We start from the raw sequence: 20236 nt of genomic DNA, 5'->3' as shown, positions 1-20236 counted from the left end.
TACTTCCTAGATACTTAAAAGACACATGCAATGCACTTATAAATAAATATTGTTTCATAAGCAGAAACTATGAGAACTGGTATGAGGAAGTGGAATCAGATTTGGCAACATCTCAATTCCACATGCAATCTGGTCACACAACAATGCCCTCATATCAGTTTAATGTTTTTAAAACATGCCACATATCACACTCTAAGATTGAGAGATTTTAGTTTTATGCTGAGGATAGTGATGATTTAGAGCCTAACCTTACCGGATAAGTACTTTTTCATTCGGTGAATATTCAGCATTCTACTTCATAAAAAAGTCTTTCAATATTTAATGTGAAATGCTGAGCACTCCTAAAATATTAAGAATTCAGAATTCTGCTGAATAACATCTTTATACAACTTTTACGCAGAAGTCTAACACAGCAATAGATATCAGAACATGAGGAAATTTTACTTACTCTGTTCTCCTGACTGTGCTAGTATTTTCAATTTATCATCTATTTGTTGGCACTACTTGCTCAGATTTCTTTCCTTGCCAGATATACATTCCTATACATTAATCACTCTTTACAGAAATTCTGCTTCAAATGTTTTTTTCTTATCTAGTTGTTCAAAAACAATGCCAAGATAGCTCCCAGTCCATGTATGTACTCACCACTTCATGCTGCATCTTGCAAGGTTGAAACAGAAGTTGTTTTCTGGAATCTGTTTCCTTTCCATTTCATACGCACATCAGCCATAACAAGTAGTGCTTCATTAATAAAAAGCTGCTGACATTCTTTCTTAAAAAAAAAAAAAAAAGAAAAAAAAAAGAAAAAAAAAGAAAATCAACAAATTGCCGGAAGCTTACTATTCTAATTTTATATTGATATAATGTAATACGATGCTTTTTCATATTTCTTCATGATTCTTCAGAAAAAAACACTGTCATTTCACTTGGGCTATAGTTATTTTAATGACTGAGGCTTTTAATACAACACCTAGTTTTACAGCAGGACTACACTGACATCTAGCTAACTAGGGTATATAACTGGTACACTCCAGTATCATTCTGATCTTTTTTCTTCATACTAGAAAAATTCAAGAGCACTCAACTAAGACCACTACAGTGAAAGCCTTGTGCTATTTTAATTATCTCTTATAAAACAAAATATTTTTACTCATAAAGAGCATTCTCCCAAATGTCTGAGTCTTTGTGTGGACAAACTGTTAGAGTAGTTAGTTTGCGAGGTGCATACACACATGCGCCACAAGATGTCTTTGCAATTGGCCTTTTAAGTACCATTTATACCCCAAAAGCAGAGATTTTACTTTTATATACTTTATAAGGTTTGTTAAAAGAAAAAAAAGCATACTTGGCTAATGGTTTGATTAAATTGACTCCCCTGTCCACTCAAATAAAAACCGAACAAGTTAAAGATTCAGAGAGATTTTGCAAAAGCTGTCAGATTAAATAAAAAATGTTAAAATTCAAAAATGCTGTAAGAAAATATGTTTGTACTTATAATAAATAAGAATTCAACTTCATTTATTTTCCAAGACAAGCATGGTGTTCTCTTTTTTTTCTGCCTTGCAATAAATATGCCATGTGCAAAAGAAACAGAACTCAGAACTCAAATCTTAGCAGGTAAGCTAATGCAAAGTAAAGAGAAAAATAGTGCTATTTGCAATTTTGAAGTAAGAACTGCTTCTAAAAAAAAATACTAAGAAAATTTACATTGCCCTCCTTGACCACTTTGGGTCAACAGTGAGCACTATAATCTATTTTCTAGAACAAGATGAATAACCTAGGCCATGTAACCTACTCTCCTGTAGGTCATTATCTTCTCTAATATTTTTATAACACTCAACACATATTAAAGGCATAACGGCACAAAATCACAACTGAAATGCAACCCTTTCTCCATGGTTTAAAATTCATAATGCCCTTTAAGAAGACTACAGTATTGCGAGGTATGAATAGAAAATGAAGACATTGAAGAATGACTGAAAAGCAAGTGAGAAAACCACAAGGTTTTCAGGACGTACGGGTTTGTAATAGGTAGCCAAAACTCCCTATGCCACCTGATTGTAGAGGATGACAGTCAATATAAGGCATCAGCAGATTGATAAGAACTTTTTTTTGGACTATGCCAAGTGTTCCTTCCAAACATGGGAAAAGAAAGGGAGCGTGCTGGCTACGCAGTTCTACAAACCTCTGATAAGGTCTGCGCACACTCTCATCCTTCTGAAACACTACATTGCCCTACTTAAAATCCAAAAAAGTTGCCACTACAAGTAACTAAGAGCCAATGGCTGCTTGATAGCTCATGCCAAATAACAAAGGTTATGATACTGGTTTAGCTTTGAGTAGACTTGTGACCACATCACATGCACCACAACTGCCGTCAGTTTCAGCATGAGACCAGGCAGCCTCAATATTGAGCCAGTGATTCTGAATTTATGAAGGAAACACTTTTTATAGCGTATCAGTTTTGCTACCTGCAAAGACCACATGGATTTCAACCCAGTAATCAGTGCTAGATGCCAACAAGAAAGTCTGTGCACGTTCTGTAATACACGTACAGTTTGATTAAAACTTTCCTTCCCAACAAAACTTATGCAACGTCTTTATTTGTGCAGTACTACTAAGGCTTCCAATGCCACCAAAGTGCCAAACATCATTACTGCAGATAATCCTGTCTGACGAATCCTGTACTCACACTTCTTCCACCAGAGAGCTTAGGAACAGCTACTTGTGTCAGTGAGGCTATGCTGATCTTAACAGGAATACAAGGCAGTACCTTTTAGCACTCCTTCCCATTAACTTTTTGAATGCTTTCTTTTTCACTTGCTTTTGGACAGCCCCGTAGGGACAATCAAGAACATGTTTTTCTCATCAAACCACAAAAGCAAACACAGGGGGAGCTGCCACTGACCCACTCCTCACTCCAAGGATACAGAACTCTCCTCTGACCAACCGACTGGTAAAAGCACAACCTGCCTGACCAAGCCAAGCCAAGCCAAGCCAATAAAGATCACCTCCAAGCACGTACTTTCTGCCAGGCGCCCAGGTTCCTTTCTCAAACCAGGTTAAGGACAATTCACACGTGCTGCGTTTAAGAGACACGACAGCTGCAAAACGGCACCTTACCTGACAGGACACCGTCTTCTCCTCTGTTCCCCTCGCCACCACCCCAGCACCCTGAAGTCTCCCCACAAGGTTTCCAAGATCGCTCTTTACCTACAAACGCCAACCTCCGCCAGGGCCGGCTCTCGGTCGTCCTTTCGCCCCTCTGACCCCGGGCTGCCGCCCACCGCGGTCCCCGGACGGCGGGGCAGCTGGCGCGAAGCCCGAGGGCAGCAGCAGGAACAGCTACAGCATCTCCCCAGGCCGGCTAACTCCTTCTCCTCGCCTTTGCCACCGCCGGAGTTTCGCAGAGGGCTTCAAAACGCGGCGACGAGATAAACAGATAAATAAATAACAAAAAATAAACAGAAAGGGAGGGGGAGAAGAGAAGGAAAAAGGACAGGTCGTTAGGAAAGCCGCCACCGCGTTAGCGAGGCGGGGGCGTCACCCGGCCGCGCTCCCACCGCCTCCCCCCCCCCCCCCCGCCTCGGTCCCCGGAGCCCCGGCCGGGACACAGGCAGCCTCCGCACCGCAGGGGACGGGGGTCGGGTCGCCCCTGAGGCAATACCGTGCATTACTGCCGGCCCGCGGGCAGGCGGAGAAGCCGCTCGGCGCCCGTGGGCGCAGCGGGTCCGGGTCCGGGTCGGACAAGCACCGCCGCGTCCCCGGCTGCGCTCCGCCGTCGGCCCCGCGGGGCGCCGAGCTCTACTCGCCGCCAGCCTCGGCCACGGGGGGCAACAGCCGCCCGGCGCTGTCAGTGGCCGGCGGGGCGGGGGCCGGGGAGGGGAGGGGAGCGGAGGGGAGGGGAGAAGTACCCCGGTCCTGCGCCTGACTGACTCCGGGCGGCGGGGTGACAGGTACCGGAAGTGAGCTCGTGGCACACACCTCCCGCCACGGCCGCGCGCCATTGGCTGGGGAAGGGGAGAGACCGGCGCGGGCCGGGCGCAAGCGCGGGGGCGCGCGCTCCCTTCTCCACACACACACACCCCGCCCCCCTCCCGGTGCCGGCGGCGCGCGCGGAGGCAGCCCCGTGCCGGCCGTTGGGCTGAGGCGGCGAGGCTTTCCGTTTTAAGGGTGAATAAAGCCCCGCCGGGCTTGAGGGGACGGGGTGGGAGAGCAAAGCCTCGGGTCCTGAGGGGATGGTGCGGAGGTAGCCGTGGCGGACCCTGTGAGCGGGGGTTTCTCCTTGAGTGCGGCCGGCTGAGAAAAGCTGTTCGGGATGTTACTGCGGGTCACGTCTACAGAGCAAAGCCCGAAATCCTGAATAAAACCCAGCAAAAACCCCCTGAAGAAGGCTTTGTAACGGACCTTTGGCTTCCCGAGGCTTTTAAATCTTGGAAAGGTAACCAGAAGCATAAGTACAGTGGTTTTAAAAGGGGGTTAGCTTCTCCCCTACCTCCATGTCTGCTCTTTGGCTGCTTCGTGTATATTACGTTTCGTGATGATCCCCATGGTTGTGGTCATTGCTGTACAAAAAAAATATCACCAGCCTTTTTTAATCATATAATTGCATTTCCACTTTCACGCTCTCACTCCATTCAGGGGGGGAAAACCCTACAAACAAACACTTTATTACTGACCCAAGTAGTCAATAACACGGGTGCCAGGAAGAGAAACCGCCACGACCCATTTCAGGTGTTATATGTACCAAGCACAAACACATGTGCAGCTTCTGCTTATTTTTACTCAATGGAGACCTAGTTTGTGGCAGTTCAGAAAGACAGGCCCGGAAGGGAAGGAAGGGGAAGGCTGTCCTGGAGGGTCAGCCCCTACTGCTGTGAGCACCATATTTCACGCCATACGTTTCTCAACCTTTGGGTTAAGTATGTGGAACTGGATGCTGCAGCACTCCATACAGGAACAACAGCAACGGTAGAGGCTGAAAAACCACCAGAAAGCGTGCCTCAGTGTGAACCAATAAAAAGCAGTATTAACGTCAGAAAACAGAAGCTAGTGAAAGCCTTCACATTCACAGTAATTTAAGGCTTTTTCAGACTATTTCAAGCCAGTTCCGGTCACAGCCCGACTTTTCAATAGGTAGTGCTGCTCCAAGGTCTGTCCCGAGCCAGGCCAACACCCAGTGCTGCAAGAATCGGCTGATTTAGAAAGTTAATTCCCAATTTTAATACCTACTTATTTCCTCACAACCTGTGTGTAACAGAGCTCAGCTGACAGCAAGGATCAGGGACTATTTCCATAAAAGATGTTATCTGAGCAGATGAGCTTTTCATTCAGTTTGGTTTTCTTTCTTTCTTTCTCTCCCCGCCCCAAACATACCCAAACAGAATAAGCTTCTGTGCAGTTACAAATACATATTGGTTTTCTTTGGGGATGTGATCAGCAATTAAATGTTTCACCTCTTGTTTGTCAAGGAAGCTGTGGAGAGTGAGGACACTTGTGTTTGAGTTTCCATATTGAACTTTCAGACTGGATTTAGGAAGTCTCTTTGCACGTGTGCTTGTATTGCATGTCCCGGAGGTCACATTATACAAGCGCTGCAGTACAGTTCTCAAAAGTAAGATCCTGGTACGATTGCAGGCTTTTCCCTTGGGAATTCATGCATTCTGGGGGATTCACCACATCAGGGCTTCATTGTTGCCAGTGAGAGGCATGCCAGGCTGTCTAGGCTTTATATTAGCAGTCGAGCTCGGCTAGCTTTTCTGAGGGGCAAGTAGATGTTTCATACATCTTGTCCTGGCTCGCACACTAACACTGTCCCAAAAGCAGTAAAAATACAAAATATTTATTGGAATTTAAAATGAGTTGTGGGCTGTTTCCTGTTTATGAGCTGTGGGCTCCCCATCCCACGCTTCCTGATAACCAAACTCCTAGCAACCTCCGTCTACAGTGTGGTCAGTGAAGAGGACTGTGTTATCCCAGACATGGAGAAGAGCTGCATACATTTTCTCCATAAAAATGGCTGGTGTTGCAGAAGACATCTGTAGTGAAGAAGGAGAATGTATCCCGCATTTAAAATATTTACCCGGGAGACCGTACTGATTTCTTTTGTACCGAAAGTGCTTTTTAAGTGTAGATTACTGACTGGATTGTGTAAATTTGTATCGCAGTTCAAATCTTAATAACATACTAAATATCATAAACATCCATTAGCTATTTAAATGTGCAAGCTTTTAGAATCAGAAATTAGATTATTTACTAGGCTTTTAGCTGGAATAAGCTTTAATTAGTGTTATATTCTATTAATATGCAATAACCATATTACTATTGCCTAACAGCTCTACAGTTGTGAAACAAGCAGCCAGACTTGTGCAGTCGTTGATTTTCCATCTTTCCAGTAGCCAGCTGGCTTTGTCAGAGGTCTCCACAGTCATGCGCAGCATTGCTGTCACAAAATGTTTTCATTTGCAAAACAAAATTGCCTTTCTGTTTACTTAAAGGCCAGATATAGTCTCTCGTAACACTTCCATGGAAGCAGATGAGCAGATCCAAGCCAGCACAGACTCATTCAGAAGTCTGGGAAACGGACTATACCAGCAAAAACTGGCAGTGCCTTCGCCACCTCCTACAACTATGGGTAAAATGCAGGAAGTGGGCTGACCCCGTGCTCAAATATTTGCTGTGGTTTCTCTTGCTGATCCGATGATAGAAATTTTAACAGACAATGTGCCTCATTTTTGCTGGGTCATCATGAAAGACTTCCCTAACAAAGTCAATATAATAAGTAAAATACAGCCTTCCCATTTAGCTATTTATTTGAAAAGGAACTGCAGAGACCAAGCATCGTAGCCAGCATTTTATAAGCTGAAATAGTATACATATGGTCCTGTTTCTCTTTGTGTGACTACTGAAGTTTTACTGAACTAACATATACTAAATAAAAATTATTTTAATATTATTGATTTACTCTTCTTAAAAGAATAGAAGTGGCCAGACTGTCAAAAGACAACAAGTTTTATGAACAGAGGTCACTAACAGAAGTATAGAAAATTATTCGAGAGTAATTTAGGACTTTTTGCTTATAATTTTGTGCATGCTGAATCCTGCCCATTTGTGCCTGGTCACAATAAGTCAAAGCCAACAGTCCCATGTGATAATGAACAGGAGATGATTACATCTGATTTATTTAAGTTAATACGTGGGTTACGTGCATACACTATGCAAGCTATTGTTAAAAGAGCAGTTCTCTCATCAAATCAACCCCCTTTAAAAAAAACCACAACAAAACCAAGCAAACTGGTGAAACAGAGGAGACCGGTGAGATTTATCTGTCCTGACCTTTCATTATGAAGCTCTGTCCCAGCATAGCAGTCTTGGTACAGAAACATCCATGCTACTTTGCTGTGTTGTTGGTTTTAGGGTAGGTTCGTTTTGAGGGTTGGTTGTTTTTAGATGCACATCTCTCTCCTGGATTAGAACGAAGCTCTAAGACTAAAGGTGATAAATGAAAACATTTTAAGAGAAATCATATGAGGCTCATCTGCCTCATTTTAGTATGACAGGTTTTGGATGGAACCAGGATGCGAGTTACAGGTTTACACAAGTCTAATGTTCCACAAAACTATTTAGACATCACTGGATATATTTTTTTTAAAACTCTAAGCTGATATTATATTGCCCAACAAAACAAGCAATTAAAGTTATTATTTATATTTAATTTTTGTTAGAGATCTTTACCATGCCACCCCATCAATGGAAGGTACGGACTCAGTTATTCAGATAATTTCTATCCATATTTGGAAGTTACTTTGCTCATTACTCTTTACTTACTAGTGAAATAATTCATTATTTGTCAGAGTGTCAAGATCAAACATGCCAGATGTCTGTACATTTCTTCCTGGGTCAAAAAGACTAAGAACAGTTGCATGTAAGATGAAGGTGCTTTAAAGTTATCAATTAACCCTTAACCCAGAATATTTAGAATTTCTCTAATAACCGATACTCTTCTTATGCTGGTGTTGTCATCATCGCTATGGGTAGCTATATGATTGGCAGCAATGTTGAGAATTGTTGAATTAACATTTTGTTAATGTGACAGTTGTCGTCCCCCCCCTCATTATTACTGTCAGGCTGCTTCATTTCTCCATTTTAGTACAAAAGTTCTTTAAAGAAAGACTATTAGCAGTGAGCAAGCAACTTTCTTACAGTAATGCAGGATGCAGTCATTAAGGGTGAACTGAAAGAGAGGGGGAAAACAGTACTCCCCCCAAGCTTTTTCTAAGGGGAAGCCCACACTTGAGCCTTCTGCAGGATGTGAAGGAACCATAGGGGAAACTAACAAATTGAAAACAGTTTATGGGACTAAGACTCAACTGTGCTGTTCTTTTCCAACATGCCTACCCCCCCTGCCGTGCCCCGCCCTTTCTTACCTGAATCGTTTCTTCCTCCAGTGTAAAATTCCCTTTCCATACATTTCTTTTTGTACTGGACATTGTATTACCAGATTCAGCAGGATTTAGCAGATTTATTTATGGTTTTATTGTCCCTGAGAACTGCTAAAAAATCAGTTAGACTTAGTGTAATAAAATTACACAATTTCGGAAAACAAATCACTGCTCGGGATCTTGAATTAGGGAGAAGATTTGTTATTCTGTTACTTGGCTTTTTTGCTCCTTCCTTTGATGCTCATGGTACTTGCCATGATGTGTCACTGAAGGGATAACAGTTTCTTCCCCTGTGTAAATTTTTTTCCTATTATTCTTGGAAATAGAGGTACTCCTAATTTAATTAATTCTTCATTTAATTGCTTAATGCATTTTAATTTATCAATGCCTGTATTTCTATTGAAATACTATTTCTACTGAAATACTATTTTACTGAGTGTTCTTTGAATGTTTCCTATTTCAAAGAAAGAGTTCCTTTTCTTATCCAGGCTTCTCACTTCTTCCTACTTTTGCTCTGTTGGCTCAATGAAGTCTTTGTTGCCTCTTTTTCCCCAGTCTCAGTTTCACATTAGGTGTTTTATCTGTCTCACTGAGATTCTCTTCCTGGGCGACATCTTTAAAATCTCTCCCTGTCATCACCACCGTAACTGTGATTCATATCTTATTCATTAGCTGACTATTGCAACACCTTTTCTGGCCTCCATTCTTCCCCCTCTCCAGCAAAAGCTATCTTTTACAGTTCCTCTCAAGTCTCTTTACTATTTATGTCAACTCTGTACCTCTCTCTGACGTCTGCTTCCAATTCCCAAGCCTTCTTTCCTGTAATCCCCTGTGTTCTCCCTGCTGTCCTTTAACAATCATACAGAAAATCTTCCCTTTCCCTGAAGAGGTTCTATATTATTACCAAGACATACAAGAACAAAAAAAGCAAGAAAGAATGTATGGTGGTACCTGTTTCTTAACACAATTATTAGCAACTTCTACTTTGGTTTTCTTTAAAACGTGTCCTTCTATACACTTCTGCAGCACGCCTAGATTAGCTTACACTGTAACTGGTAAATTCTCCCTGCATACTTCGATCAATATTTATTTATTCTTGTCTGGCCTCAGTTGTAGCCTTAATCTAAGCATCAGTAGTTTCTGCGACTTTGCTCATGTTTTATGCAGATTTCAAGAAGGAATTAACATGTAAATGTCAGCTTTCTGTGATCTCATCTCTTTGTAAATAATTCAGTCCAAGTGCAGAAATTAAAACTGAAGCTGGAACTTATGTTTGCCTCCATACTAGGTATGTACACTTCAGACCAAGTTCTTCATGCACCAAAGTTGTAAGCATGCTTATTTAGCGAGCAGATGCAGCGATTTTAAAAGTTGTGGTATTGCCAGAGCACCCAAGGAGAGTCAGTGTAATTCACGTGTATATATATTTGTTTTGGTGCAAAGTCCAGTGGCTTTTGAAGGTGAGTTAAAAGCTAAGCTGGTTTTTTTTTTGGTTTTTTTTTCATTGAGGCAATTAAAGGGAAAGTACAAGTTGCATGCTGCTTTGAGACTGGTAGCACGTGGTGAGCAGGTAGGATACCCATGGGGCAGCAATGGTACTTTGTATACATGCCAGTACATTTCCCAGAGCTCATCTAATCACAATTTTGCAGTCCTTCAAGATCGTTAATGCAAGCAGTTTCTTTTCCTGTTGGCTTGTACTACTGCAAATGCAGATTTATAAAGTCCCTAAGATTCCCCACCACCACCCCCCCTTGGAGAAAGGACAAGTATTTTTCTCATACTATCAAGTAAAAAGTTTGAATTTGGGTTCTAGGGTGTGTAAATCTGAGACTTACTCAAAGCAATTAGCTGAGTAACTATTCAGCTTAAATTGTTTTCCTACCCTGTTTCCAGGTCATGACTAACACTCACCATGCTACACCCAGTCTTTTTCAGCATTCACTACTGATATACTGAGTGTATGCTAGAACCGCCTTGTATGAAGAACAGTCATATTTCATTTCTGGGCTCTTTGCTCAATCATTGCGTATCTACAAGTCAGATTTTTAAACAAAAGCAGCACACATACAGCTGGGCTGATGCTTTGCAGGTACTAATTTTTCCTTCACATTTCAGCTGTCCGTGTTCTCGTCCAAGTATTTCTCGCTATTCCTTACGCTGGTTGGCTTTGCTGTGTGAACAGGAACAGCTCATAACTAAGTCCTACACAGATTTTATTTAAAGCAAGACTGTACTTCTGAAATTGTTTAAAGTGTTTGATAAAATAATTTGCAAACAAGACGTTAAATAACACAGAAGAGGGAGGTCAGATGGGATTTGAAAACTCATGCGGATTTACTGTGCTGTGATATCTTAACAAGCCTGTTACTTGCTAGAAATTGGGGGAAGACTCATCTCAGGGTGGTAGCAGAAAGGCCACAGTTTTCTGATCCTGTGGCCTCAGAAACATCCCAACAACCTGTTCCACCTTTTTTGTCCTCATGCAATACTGCACCACTCCTCAATTCTCCCAACTCCACCTCTTCACAGGGCCGTGCTGTGAACCAGATCAGGGGACCTGTTCCACTGAAAAGAAATAAAATAATAAAAGTAATAAAAGTAGTAAAAAAGGGCAGCAGGAAATAAAAATTATTTCCTCACCTAATTCACGGCACACCCCCTGCGTCCTGGAGAGGTGGCGTGCTGTGACGAAGGAGCATTGGCTGATTCCTTCCATCTGCATTACCTCTTATAGCAGCCTGGCATCAAACCACAGTCAAGCCTGACCAAAGAAACAGAGAAGATGACTGTAGTGGGTGATCTGAGGGATAAGGAAAGAGAGTAAAGGGCTTATTTTAGTTAGAAGGTGGCTACAGGAATATAGGGAATCCTGGAAAAAGGGGTGATTTTCAACTGGATCCTGAGAAGCAAAGCCAGAAGATGTCTGTAGGACTGAAGCATGTGCAAGTCCTGGTTGTTTGGACATGAGGAATGTAAGCAACAGCAGGAGCTGTAACACTGAAAGCCTTCTGAGCTTGGAGAACTGGGGAAGGACATCATTTCAGCAACACGAAAGCTTCAACTACTAACACTGTATTTATCCAAACCGTAAAGAACAATTTTAAATAAGAAGAGGTCTCAGAGCTGTGTTTAGCTGGAAGATCTGTGTGGGAGAGGGGTGGATACCTTTGGACTTTGTTAATAATTAAGTGGAGGAGTGTGTTAAAGCCTATGGAATGGATAGCACGGTAGTAAAAATATCGTGACTCACTGAAGTTGGAGGTTAGCAAACAGGCAGAAGTAAACAAAATTGCACATGACAGATCCTTGTGCAGCTAGACCTGTCTCTCTTTAGGGAAACTGTGCCTGAAATGCTTCATTCACTTCTTGAAACCTCATGGAAATAATTTGATACCAAACCTGCAAGAAATAAAAAATTGTTGCGTTCAGAGCTGGATGCAAATCCAGCATGTTTTCCAAAGCTTTCCTATAATATTTGCAATAGTCAGTGTATTTTCCAAACATTTTTTTTCCTCATAATAATCCCTGAGCTGATGTCTTGCCAGTTAAAAGAAAAAAACACAGAAAGAAACCTTCTTTTCTCAGATAATTTCACTCACTCCAAATGCAGCAAGAGCCAGAATAAAAATCTGGATATATGTTTTAAAAATGGCAACAGCAAGGACTTCTGAGCAGCAGGCCTTTGAAGTCTGCTTTTCTGCATAATAGTGTCACCAGATGTTTAGTTTTTAACTGAGTTGTTTTAAAAGGCTTCTCCCATTTTTTAAAAATTATTATTAATTTTGCATATATTCATTCCCTTCCTTTCTCCCTTTTTACCTCCTGTTTATGACTTGAGTTAACATTCAGCCTGCTGCCACATTTGGCTCTAGAAACTGGCAGACAAAATTCATAATGTTTGGAAGTAAAGCAGCAAATACTCCAAAGCTGGTCTCCTGCCAGCTGCCTACCTCTCAGGATTTGCATACTCTTGTTGTCTGCGTTCCCTGCTTCGACAGCCATAGCTGGAGACCCCAAAGGTTCCCAAACAGGACCAAGTGGATCACCAGTGCTGGTCCTCACGACGCATCATACAAGAGTGTTTAATTAGAGCTATATCATAGAGTTTTTGCATCCATTTTGAGTCATGCTACCTGATTCCAGTTTCTTTGATTACCTAAATCATCTGTGTGCAAACTCTGCAAATATTTGACAAAGAACACAAAATATTTGCTGTTTATCCTGGAGTTCAGCATACAAATGGTTGTTTAATGACCAGACTGGGATTTTCAAATGTATCCAATAGCTCAGCATGCCTCTAATTTATTTCTATTTAATCTAGAAAGAAAAAAAAATTGACTGTATACCTACCCTGTATGTCTCATCTTGAAATGTTTACATTCTGGGAGTTTACTTGTTGAAGCTATGTAAAAGATAAAGCGCCCTGCACTCTCCCACATGTCAGCAGGTTTGTACACGCACACACACATGCATACGCGCGCACACACACAGCAACTTTAATGCAACATACATCGAGCAAGCTACCTGCGCCACTGAAAAAATGGGGTGAAGGCAAGGCACTGTTATGTTATTATGGGGTAAATGAGGCTAGATTAACCAAGGGTGTGAGTCTGCTGACATCACCTAATTATTTGGTAGTAGAATTACAAGTGCTGTCTCTCCACTTCAGATTTTACAGTTAGATTAACTATTACATATTATTGTGCTCTAAGACAAGTGCTTTGGTGGAAGTAAAAACTAACCCAAGTCTTTTTATTTTGACACAGTAAAGCTCTGATAACAACACAAAGTAAAAATGCATCTTTTTTTCTTATAAAGGGTAATGCCATAGCCTACTTTTAAGACTGTAAACTGAGTCAGGAAGAAATCCTCAAACCAAGGTGTTGCAGGCTACAGGACTGTATCTTGTGGGATAGCATCAGTGTAGCTGCTCAACATTGCTGAAAACAGAAAATCCATTCTCTGCTCCTACCCCTTCCTTCAGGCCATGCTCTACCATTTACCTTCTCTGGGCTTTGGTATTTTTCAGACCCCTTAGTGAGACTCACTAACCTGCCAGAAAAGACTGGATAGTTTTCTGTAGGTTAGTGAGTTGACTCAGCTGGGAGCGACCAAACATCAGAGCAGGCACAAGGGTGAGGAGGGGACCTCAGAAGAGGGCAGGAGGAAGTGAGATCTTCTCCCTTGCAGCTGTAAGGTGTTACATCAGTTTGTTAAACTACACCTTGGAAGAAGGTGGTAAAGGCCATTCACTTTGGATATTTAAAGGTAGATCAAGGAGTGGTTGAAATCACTATTGGGTTGTTTGGTTTCCCATAGTACCAATATTAGTTTTATTCCTCTTTTCTCCATCCACCCCCCCACCCCCCTCCCATCTGCAAACCCCTTGACTGGGGCAATGTCCCTCTTCATAAGCACCCATTGTCCTTTCCTGTCATCTTTATATCAGTCCTTAAACCCCTATTTGTTTCACAAACTTTTTTTTTTTAATTAGTCAACTCTTCATTGACTGCTATCAATATAATGACACTAGAATTCTTGCTCCCATTTACCTGAGTATTCAGTTCTTTGGGGCAAAATCTTATCATTTCACTTAATTTTGTAGAGTGCTTTTTGCCTATATGTAGCTAAAGATCCTATGACAATGCAACAACTTTCATTTGCTCTTAGAGAAAAGACAAAGACTTGAATCAGTCATTATCCCACTATCAATCCCATTAACTATATACAGGGAAATATAATTAAGAAAACAAAGGTGAACTACACATTTTAAGAAATCAGATGGGAATATGGGAATAAAAATATACTTAATCAAAACACAATTAATCTCTGATTAAAAACAAAAAATTAATACGATGCTGATATTTTTTTTAAACTCTGTAATTCCTAGAAGAGTCCGGTTGGAACAGTTAACCTTTTTCATTATTTTTTCTGTTTCTAGCTCTTACATTGGCTTTTTCACTCCAGAAACAGAAACTTTACAGATGGTATGTATATATATTACACTACTGATGCTTTGATTTAGAAATATACCTAGAGATGTTAAATTAATATAGTCAGATTTTAGTTACCTTTGAGACCTAGCTACAGTGTTTTCTTCTGGAAGGTATTCACATTTTATTTGTTCCCATGGTTCATGAAAATCAGGCTGTCTTTGGATAAATTATGGTTGATTTCTTGTTTTTCTCAGATATCCACTCATGTCCATAAATTTGAAATATGTGTGTTTTACTACCGGACAATGTACTTTGAAATCAGTTTTAGATTTGGTTGCTAATCTGGTGGCCCTGCTTTTCTTTTCTGTAAACAATGTTAAATAGTGTCCAATGGGCCTGAGTCCAGCAAGGCTGTTCACTAAATAGCCACCAGGTAGAGTTACTCCATAGTGAAGGGAAAAACCCTGAATTAAAAGAGAAGTTTGATAATACAAACGTATGAAAATCTACACTGAATGCTTCTTGCAATATACATCTGTTTGCAGCTTTCTGAATTTGGGTAGCTGAACTGGGTATTGTTCCAGTGAGAAACAACAGGCTGTACCCAGAGCAGCCTGTACCTGATACGAGGTTTCTGATAAGCTCCTGGATACCAAAAAGATTATTGAGCAAATATGTTTGATACAGTAGTCTACTATTTTATATTGGTTTTCCATTCCTGATCAGAACTCATTATCAGGGCTCATAAAAATGAGGTAATTCAACTCTAAGGCTTTGTTGCTCCAGCAGAATTAAAACTTACTTTTAAAAATTATTCATGGGCCTTAGGAAAAAAACACCATCTTTATTCGCTGGATTAATCACTTGGAGCAATGTGCTAAATACACTGAGCCGTTCTTTTTGTGGAGCGCGAGGATCAAGCCTTCATTCTTGGCAGCCACGTCTTTCATGCCGTGCATACTGTAACCCACCGTTGTTAGTTATTTTTTATTCATCACGGGAGAGCAGAGTGCTTTACAGCAAATAAAGGGATAGCTCCTCCTGGAGGAGCTTATGCTACAGCAGGAGATAATGTCCAGCAAGAGTGGGGGAACACAGCGGTCACAATAAAGGTCACGATAAAAGCATGATGTGGCACATATGTTTTGTTAACACTACTTTGGACTTAGCATGTTTCATCAATTTTTATGGGTGGTATTCAGATTGAGGCTCAGGAGTCGGAAGCTGGTATAAGAAAAAGGAAAATAATTACCAGATGCAGAGATATCATGGAGGAAAGAAATGGAGACCTTCAAATTGTACTTTGTTGACAGTGAAGAACTTTCAGTGGAGCCTGCAGGCAGGATGGCTATTGACACTTCTACCCTTTAGTCTGTATTAGTGTCATGCAACCTGTCCATCCCATACCCTGTGAGCACTTGAGCAAAATGACTAGGTTTTATCTCTTTCTTCAGGGGTTCTGTGAGATAAAAGCATTGTGTTTATTTTTGCCTTGCCAGATGCACCAGTGTAGAAGAGAGACAAAACCAGAAAGTTATTTTAAAAAACCTAACAAACAGCAAAGTTACGTTCTCGTCTTCCTCTCATGTCATTTCTAAAAAGTATCAGTGGTCAACACAGCAAAACTACAGCCTGTAAGACAGCTGATGGGAGGTCAGTTCTTATGCAGACTGTGTAACAAAGACAGTTATAATTCCTCTCTCAGGGGTAACATATATGGATGCATATATTTCTTATATATATTCACCTTTTAATGACATGCCTCCAAAAAACTGTGCCAGAACTTACAGAGAGATGAAGGCAGAAGCATAGAACACATTGCTTTATACTAACCTTTCTAGTATTAAATGGATTTAAAAAGCATTGCTTTTCAGAATAAAAACAAAAAAAAGCAACCCAAACCCACTATCTGCAGTGGCTCAGCTTTACAAAGTGCAGTCATCTAGTGTTAGCAAATTTATTCTTCCTGTTTGCCAGTATGCACTGAAACCTTGCACTGCTCACTCTCAGAAGCGTATCGTCAGGGTATAGTCCTCATCATAAAATCTCTTTTAAGAATTCAGTCCTGCAGAAAACAGCAGAGCTCGCCAAGAATACTGAGAGGTCGTACTCAAGAGTTTTTCAAACCATACCTCTAAATATTAGTCAAAGTGAATTTAGCTACTGCAGGTTTTACAAGGACTGCATGTATGGAATAATTAAGAAAAAACAACAAAAACTTTTGTGTTTACCTTAGGCAAAACACATCCTCAGACCCCACATGAGACAGTGCACAGTGAAGCCCGGATGGATCCATAAGCACGTCTTTTTCAGCTCTACAACATGGATGGAAATTACATCCATGGAGCACCAAAAGAAACTGTATTGTAACATACTGCTGTAAGGACATTGCCATACTCTCCACAGCACCTAGCAGCTGCTCAATACAGGGGCTACGAATGCTTTAATAATTAGGATATATATCTTCTCTTTACCTGATATTCCCTAGGCTTTACCTTCTGCTGCTTTTCAGAAACTCACAACTTTGCCTCTTTCCAGTTGAATTTGTCGTGCTTATCTATCACATGCACTGGGTTTAACTGCGGTGTAACAACTGCAGTTCTTTCATAATCTTCTCTGTATCGTTACTATTTTCCTTGTCCTGGCACCATAAATGAGGTGGCTTTTTGCCACTTTCTCTTTCTTAACTGCTTTTCTGCTTGGATACAGAGAAGATGTTGGTACTGTTAAGAAGCAAACGGAAAAGTTGTCCATGAGGATAAGCATTTCTTGCTATAACAGTTCAGGGCATACCAAGGTGCTTCAGAAGCTAGGAAAAATTTACTATTTAAAAAAAAAAAATTAAAAACCACGCACAAGATGTATTGAAGAGATTTCAGGCCTGATGACAAATTAATGGGAGTTTGATATAACAGGAGATATTTTAGAATGACTTTTTAACATTCAGCATATTTACATGACTTTTCCACAAGCACCATCTGCACAAAATGAAGATGAGTGCCTACCTACTGAAATTATCTTCAGACTTGCTGGAAAGCACACAATGACTTTCAGATTTAATAGAATCAGTTTTCTCTCATTTAAAAATATTTCTCCTTGCATTTAAAAATACTTCTCCTTGCATTTGTCTTACAGCATTACAAGAACACAAATAGGTGATTTCCTGTAAACTAATTCTATTTTTTTTAATTCTAATAAAATTTTCACTGTACAAATAACAAAGAATACCCCCCTGGAAATTATTTAAACCTAAATATGAAATATTTTCTGTTTAAATTACTTTCTGGTTGCAACAAATTTTGCAGTCCCTCTTCCGAGGATGTTCTCAGAAGCAGACAAAGCTTTATGGCACAGACAGCAGAATCTGAGCGACTTAGTCATCAAAACCAGTTTTAGCAAACCATAAAGTAGTATTCTACAGTACTCTGTGAATAGTTTCATATTACCAGCAGCTAGTTTAAAATAGTAACACGACAATTGTGCCATCCTCTGAAATAATGATTCCATCATAACAAAAATATTTGCATGAAGTAAACGGACATTGAGTAACTGTGGACTTTTGTACCAGTGATTACGTTGCACCAAGCCATGTTGAAAACAACGTGGAGAGACTAGAAAAAACTGGACATAAAACAACTTGCACCCTTTTTTCTGTTCTGCTACTTATAGGAACATCTATTTGTCCTTTGGACAAGGATGAAAAGACTTCTACCAAAAAAACCACCCCAAACCCAACCCCTCAAAACCCCAATTAAACACAGTTCTTCCCCACTCCTAATCCATCTGACTGATACTCCAAGCTTTGTGATTTTTATTCTTTCTTCCAAAATCATCAGAGGCCTTTGTAGCAGAAAAAGCAACAATCCATCTCTGATATTGTTTGCAGTTTGTCATATTGGGCGAGATCCTGAAAGATGTTCTGAGCCTATGGTGTACTTACTTTCCTGAATCATAACCCCTAGAAGAAAAGTTAAGCATATCTGTCTCTTGAAGAGAGGGGAGACTAACACGCCCCAACACAAAGAAATTTAGGATACAGTCTCTTAATGTTCAGACTCTGAATTTGGAGCCATGTGGATTTGATATCTTGATTCAATTTCTGCAATTTAAAAATCACTCTTACATTCCTTTCTGGGACTGTAACTCCAGGAAATGACCATCTCCACGTGTTTGGTGTTTTTTTTTTGGTGGGGGGGTGGGGGGTGGGGGTGTTTGGGTTTGTTGTGTGTTTTGTTTTTTTTTTTTAATGAAAAAGGCTTAAAATCTCTAACAAAATTCACAGTTCACCTGTGAATATGGTTGATTTTAGCACTGTCTCTAAAGCTCACTGATTGCAGAGATTTGGTGAGTATAAAAGCTGTCTGAATATTCACTGTATTGTTCCTTTTAAGAGTGCAGTTCCATGTAAAATTAAAAAGAAAAGCCAGACTTTCAGATAGATGCAGTATTGAATCAAATAGTCATGGTGGGCCTTATCTTATAGCGGAGCCATGCTCTTATAACACTTTTTTTCCTCTCTGTAAAACACTAGTGCAGTTACAGGAATCCTTTTACCAAGTGAAAAGCAAATTTAAAATATAATCAGGATTTATTAGAATTAGAAGGATCTTGAGCCATCAAGAGCAATGGACTTCTGCTTCTGTATGTTCCCTTGTGTCACAGCAGCTAACAGCGTGATTACAGGTTTACCTTTTAACTACTGGTAATCTGAATGATGTATCACAGAGCTCCCCTGAGCTCTAGAGCAGCCCTGAGGTTAGTCAGGTGCTGTGATGAATGTTTTTAAATATATATATATATATATATATAATGGGTTTGCAAATAGATTCTGAAGTGGCCTACATTTCTGAGAGGAAAAGTGCAATTTTTGGAATTATCATCTTGAAAATGATAAAGGTTTATTTTAATTTCTGGTTTGTGGCTTTCCACGGTAATTTCAATATGTCTTCCATTGTTTTGGAGCTTGATTATTAATCAAAATGAACACAAATCAGGAGAAAGTCTAGGAAGGACAAGAGGGTAACTAACTTGAGAAGAGAGTAAGGCCCTTTAAAAGCTGTCTGTTTAATCAATTATTGTGTTTGTTTAACTGATAAAATTGCATCTCTCCAAAATTCGGAGTCAACACTGAGTTTTTCAGTAATGAAATTTATACCACCCCTCAACCCCTCTGGGTTCTAACACATTGCACTGAAGGTCCCCTGCAATTTTGCATGGAGGTACAGATTAAATCACAAATTCAAATTATGTATTTCAAACACCTGGAAATATTTTTAAAACACAGTGATGACAATGAATAAAAGACTGTGTTCTGGGACATATATAATGATTGCTGTTCCCATCACAGAAATCTTTGTAAGAGAATTTACTGCATTCTGAAAGAGGTAGTGAAGGAAAAAGTAAGCTTTGAAGATCATCTCTGTGCACTTTACACAAGATATTCTGCATATCAGGTGGAATATATTTTAAAAAGAGAAGCTGGATTTCCTCCAGATTTTCCTGGGGAAAAATGTCTCCAGTGAAAAGCTAGCAAAACCAGAAGTTTAAAGTGCTGGACTGGCACTGATGCTTGGCTGATTAGCACACATCCAAAAGGCTGCATACAGATAGCCTAGAGCTCTTTTTTTTACTACTGAATGGTTTCTGACAAAATATTGAACCCAACTGTTTTATTTAACAAAGGAAGGATAGCAAAGGTGATTTTTTTACCTCTTCTGTAAAAAGCAAATAAACCTGCTCTTGCTTAGATCTGTAGAACAGGTGCATGTCATGAGAATAGTTTCATGAAAGAGAAGGCTACGTGGGGAGTTTCTTTCCTTTTCCTGAGCTGTTTTGGTCCTTTAAGAAACACCATTA

At 40.3% G+C, this 20236-nt stretch overlaps 1 protein-coding gene across 4 annotated transcripts in view; it reads right to left on the bottom strand.

Annotated features, from left to right (window-relative positions):
* The window catches only part of PPARA (peroxisome proliferator activated receptor alpha), an 83566-nt gene that overhangs the window by 39990 nt on the left and 23340 nt on the right, over positions 1-20236 (bottom strand). Inside the window, exons 6-11 of one of the 4 annotated variants that reach the window (XM_049821563.1) lie at positions 11695-11843; positions 11085-11205; positions 7336-7488; positions 4496-4565; positions 3214-3414; positions 646-772 (exon numbers count right to left, since the gene is read on the bottom strand). The gene's annotated coding sequence lies outside the window, so the exon portion shown is untranslated. Of the gene's footprint in view, positions 1-645; positions 773-3213; positions 3415-3667; positions 3725-3914; positions 3964-4495; positions 4566-7335; positions 7489-7827; positions 8393-11084; positions 11206-11694; positions 11844-20236 lie in introns of those variants that run through there. The other 3 variants (XM_049821562.1, XM_049821565.1, XM_049821566.1) reach the window with 3 other exon arrangements.

Source organism: Accipiter gentilis, chromosome 18 (assembly GCF_929443795.1).
Source record: "Accipiter gentilis chromosome 18, bAccGen1.1, whole genome shotgun sequence".
NCBI classification, from domain to species: Eukaryota; Metazoa; Chordata; class Aves; order Accipitriformes; family Accipitridae; genus Astur; species Astur gentilis.
Note: the sequence above shows the minus strand (reverse complement) of the source record. Positions and strands in the feature narration are given on the sequence as shown.